Source organism: Danio aesculapii, chromosome 8, assembly GCF_903798145.1.
Source record: "Danio aesculapii chromosome 8, fDanAes4.1, whole genome shotgun sequence".
In the NCBI taxonomy this organism is placed as follows: domain Eukaryota; kingdom Metazoa; phylum Chordata; class Actinopteri; order Cypriniformes; family Danionidae; genus Danio; species Danio aesculapii.
This window is the reverse complement of record NC_079442.1, coordinates 54855437-54860436: the sequence shown is the minus strand read 5'-3', so window position 1 is coordinate 54860436 and position 5000 is coordinate 54855437. Positions and strand designations below refer to the sequence as shown.

At 34.3% G+C, this 5000-nt stretch overlaps 1 protein-coding gene across 3 annotated transcripts in view; it reads left to right on the top strand.

The window, feature by feature from the left end:
- Positions 1-5000, top strand: part of dmxl1 (Dmx-like 1) — an 87550-nt gene that overhangs the window by 202 nt on the left and 82348 nt on the right. The window lies entirely within an intron of this gene.

Here is a 5000-nt window from a genome sequence, read left to right as displayed (position 1 = left end):
GCTAATAACGTCCACAGTTCCTCAGGAACCTCATTAGTCGCGCGATAATCGAGTTGTTAATGAGTTAAATCGCTGACACGCTCCAGGAATGTGGCTTTTGGGTGTTTTTAGAGATCGTCATGAAATGCTGTGGTTAAAGCTGTCAGTGTTCATGATGTTAGCACTGCTAGCGGATCTGAGCGGGATCTCTGACTGGATACTTTCACAGAGAGTCATACAACTCTGCTTATTAAGCACACGGATGGGTAAGGTTCATTTGTAGATCTGCTACTAGATCAGAAAGAAGGAATATGACTGTTTTAAACGTTTAATATATAGTGAAGCAGCGTCATTAATGATGGACATCACGTGACTGACTGACACATTACTGAATGACTGACTGTAGGTATGACTGACATCACTGAACATCACTAAATAACCGACTGACATCACTGTATGACTGACACACCACTGACTGCATGACTTTCCGAATGACTGAGCGTCAGCTGTCCTCTAGCTTGTGTAAATAAGACACATTTATTATTGGTATTAGATATAAGAGGCTCTTTCTGCGGTTGTTCCTGCTAGGGCTGTGTGATAATGAGGAAAAACGCAATATCATGCTAAATAATGCTGTTTTTGATATGTGATGCAATGTATTACAAAGATAACCAACATATGTTTGACATTATTTCGTGGAGAATAAAGTCAAGGTCAGCTCTGTTGTCAAATCTGCCACATGTACAGTCATACTAGGCATGGGCCGGTGTAAGATTCTGATGGTATGATAACCTTGGATAAAAATATCACGGTTTCACGGTATTGTGATTGCTGCTCTGAAATATACTCTTTTTACATGTCTGGGTAAAAAACAAAAAGCTTTTCCCCTTTGAAAACAATATATTTTATTTTAAGAAACATTTATAATATTTTGGAGCAGTAAACATGGCTAAATAATTCAAATGAATCATTGGCTTCTGCTGTCTTCAAAAACAGATTTCTTTACCATTTCTTTACCAACTGCATCTTTGGATATTTTTTCAGCTGGAGACACTGTTTGTTTCCTAAAAACAAACAAACAAACAAAAAAGTAAATAAAAAGTCTTACACATACCTTAAGAATGGTATTACAGAAAAATTTGGCGGTTTTATAACCTTGCCTTTTCCAAACCGCTGTAAACCTTGAAAACAGTTATCGTCCCATGAAGTTACTCTTAAAGTACACACAGATCTCACCTATATGCCACAAAATGGCAGGTTAACTATGTTTATATATAATAACTTGCGTTTGATTGTAACTTTTACTAAATCTGATTGTAATGCAATAATGTGCACCTTCTCTAAAGCGGATTTAAAACAATAATTGAAAATTAAAAGCATTATACAAATAAGCTTGAGTTGCTTTGAATCAGACCCTTGTTGCATAGAGATACAGGGGGAACGTAAATATACAATAAATACAAATAATTTTAGTGAAAATCAAGAGGAAAAGAATACAAAATGATATGAAAATAGTAAAATACTACACTGTAAAACCCAAAAAGTTAAGGTAATTCAAACCGTTTGAGGAAACAGATTGCAACAAACTGTTTAAGTTCAAAAACTAATCCTAATGAGTACTGTGAACTTAAGCACAGTGACACCCAATAAATGAAGAGAGCTCAAACCAACTGAGTACTGTAAAACCCAATAAGTTAAGGCAACTCAAACCATTTGAGGAAACCGATTGGTTCAAACTATTTGAGTTTAAAAAACTAATCTATATGAGTACTGTGAACTTACTCCAAGTTTCAAATGAGTAGAATTAACTTTCAGTCAATTTTGAGTTAACAACACTCATTTTATTTGATAAAGTTGACTGTTGGGTTTTACAGTGTATAGGCTACTATAAAGGAATGAACAGCCATGTTTTACCTTTACATGAAGAAAACCAGATATTTTTGCAATGTAAACAAATATATTTTTTAATAATAGAAATGAATGTCAGCACTAGAGCTGTGCGATATAGGGGAAAACTGACATTGCAATATTTAATCTTTCTACGATATGCTGTATATCAGGGGTTCTCAACCTTTTTCACTTCGGGGCCCACTTATTTCTCTGATCAATTTTTGAAGGCCCACCTGTCTGACATTTTCACTCAAACGGTTGTATGAAATGCTTTGTTTTTGAAAACCTTTATTTATTAACATGTATATATATTATACATTCGTTGTGTGCCTTCCATTATTTTCTGTTATCAGCATATTTATTTATTTTCTTAACATTCACAGATGAGAAGCACAGGTCAACAGGGAGATTGCAAAAGACCAGCTTCTGCTTTAAAATGGACTGACTGAATATCCACTGTTAAATATCTGCTATTGAAAAATATACAGACAAACGTAAAATACAGTAAACACAGGCTCAGTAAACAAATCTGTTGAACTGTGTCTGATGGCGGTTGAGTTTGCAGCTGGATATTATTGGGAGATTGCTGACAGGAACAGTAAACCGTTCCACCAGAGCGCGTCTGAAGCTCATATGCAAGTTTATTTTACATTCTATGGCAGAAACACCATTGACACATGCTCAGGGTCCGTATACGATATCTAGTATATATAGTATATATCTATGATGAATATTTAATCATTCATACTGAAATTGCTACAGATATTTGGATAAGAAAGCTGGCATGTCCACTCTTCTTGGTAATTATGTTGTCTTAGGCCTGTTGCACAAAACCAGGGTTAAACAAACTCTGGGTTGCAGAGTAAGTTTTGGGTTGACCAAACCAAACAAATCCAACAGGTTAAGAACAGGCTAAGAGGTTTCACAAAGCTTGATGTAAACATTCTCTGGTAAATTTGTGTTTAACCATGCGGAAAACAGCCAATCCTGGCTTTATACGAGTGTGGAAATCCTATGCTTGAATTCTAATCTCGTGTTTAAGGCTTGAAGAGTACTTCAATGTTTGATAAAATGCTTAAAATTGTATATGCTTTCATAATAACTTAACTTACTATATAAGTAATAATAATACATGAATATAAATAGCTTTAATTTAAAATAAATATGCTTATGCAGCAAATAAAAACTGCTGGCTGATTTTGTTTTTATCTGCACCTTTTGCTTAAAGTGGGAGAAGACAAAATGCATGTTTCATGAGTGAACAATATATAAAAAACTGAAATATCAATTTAAGATCAAAGATCAGGTATTCAAGATCTGAGTAAATGATGTATAAAAGAGTAAATGACAGTAATTCAGTGTTGAGCTTGGGGTAAACATATAAACTATATAAAAACCCATCTGACATATGAAGAATGTGTATGTAGTTATATAATTTGTCGCATTTGTAAAGTGCTTAAATTTGACTTTGGAAAAAGTGGACAAACTCAGCCAATCAAACGACACATGACTGCAGCAATCAGCCAATCACATGAGTTTGAGACATTTCCTGCTAGATAATCAGCACGATTCACTTCTCCATTCGAGATTAAGAGATATCATTATCAGAAATATGTTGAATTTAAAGACACTATTCTCACAGCTCCTTCAGTGAGAGCTGAACCTGAATCTACCTGGGTAAGAACCCAAACCAGCTCTGTGTAACAGGCCTCTTGCAGACGGTGTGCTACGTTTATAGCAAGCCATTGTGATATGTTCAGTGCTCTGCATAAATGAGTACACCCTCTTTTAAAAACTAATATTTTAACATAGACAATATTTGGAGCATTGTACAAAACCGTTTCATTAAGCAGTTATTTCCATTAAAATTAGAGTTTCGACTTTTAGAAATAGAAAGATAATACATTTATTCAAACAATTATTGGAAAAACAAATGATAAACTTCAACATTTCAAATTAAGTTTTACAGTTTTATGTTTCTCTTGATTTTTCTTTTTTATTAAAATTTATTTAATATTTTTCATGAATATATTTGTGAATTTGTGTGTGCTAATGTTTAGACTGTGCTCAATTGATAATGATAATTGATAATGATTAGTCAAATGTGTATGCACAAATGTATTATTGTAAAGCATCCTGCAGAAACTATTCCTTTAAATGAGAGAGCTGTGAGGGCTGAACTCATGCTCAGCATATATATGAACAAATATAGACATCTGCATTGTTTCCCTCATTCTGAAATATTGCGCAGCCTTATTGTAAACAGTCCAGTGGTGAAACATCTGTTGAAAAAGCCTAAAGAACTGTTTTATCACACTTTAGGCTGATCTCAATAGTATTTAATATGGCTGAGTGAGCATGGCATTATGTTATCACACTGTGAAAAGTGTAGAAGTGCACTGAGCTGCCTTAGATCATATCTCACACACAGAGCTTTTCAGTCGGTACACTGTAAACAATATCTGTCCATGAACAGTTTGTGTGTTTATTTACAGTGGGGAATTGCATTACACTTCTGATGTTGATAATTCAGCTCTACAGCTTAACAAAGTGACTTTTATTGACATTTCAGTGGTTTGAGATAATATAATAAATAATATCTGGAGAAATGAGTGTGTACAATAAGAGAAAATGTGCTGCAGTTTATTAAAATGTTTCTGTAGTGTAATATACAACACCAACACACACAATATAGCACTACACACTATTACACATGTGCAGAAACACACTTTTACACACTGTTCAAGGTTAAAAGCTGCTGGAGGAAAGATTAAGACCCCATAATGCAATTGAACAGCAGAAATAAATGAGGAAAAATAAAACTATGAATCGCATAAATAAGGAGAACTGCTAATTTACAGATATTTGTACAGTGTATTAATGCCACTGTTTCTGCTCTTAGCTGTGGTGTTCCTCAAGGTTCTGTTGTGGCTCCTGTGCTGTTTTCACTGTACATGCTTCCACTGGGGTCATTGTTTAGGAAACATCAAGTGTTCGTTAATTTGTATGCAGATGACTCTCAAATCTATTTACCTTTAAAACACATTCACATGAATTGGAAACATTGCTTGCATGTTTACCACAAGAGAGATTGCGGGATCATGTTTTGGTTTTAAATGAGCAAAATTATT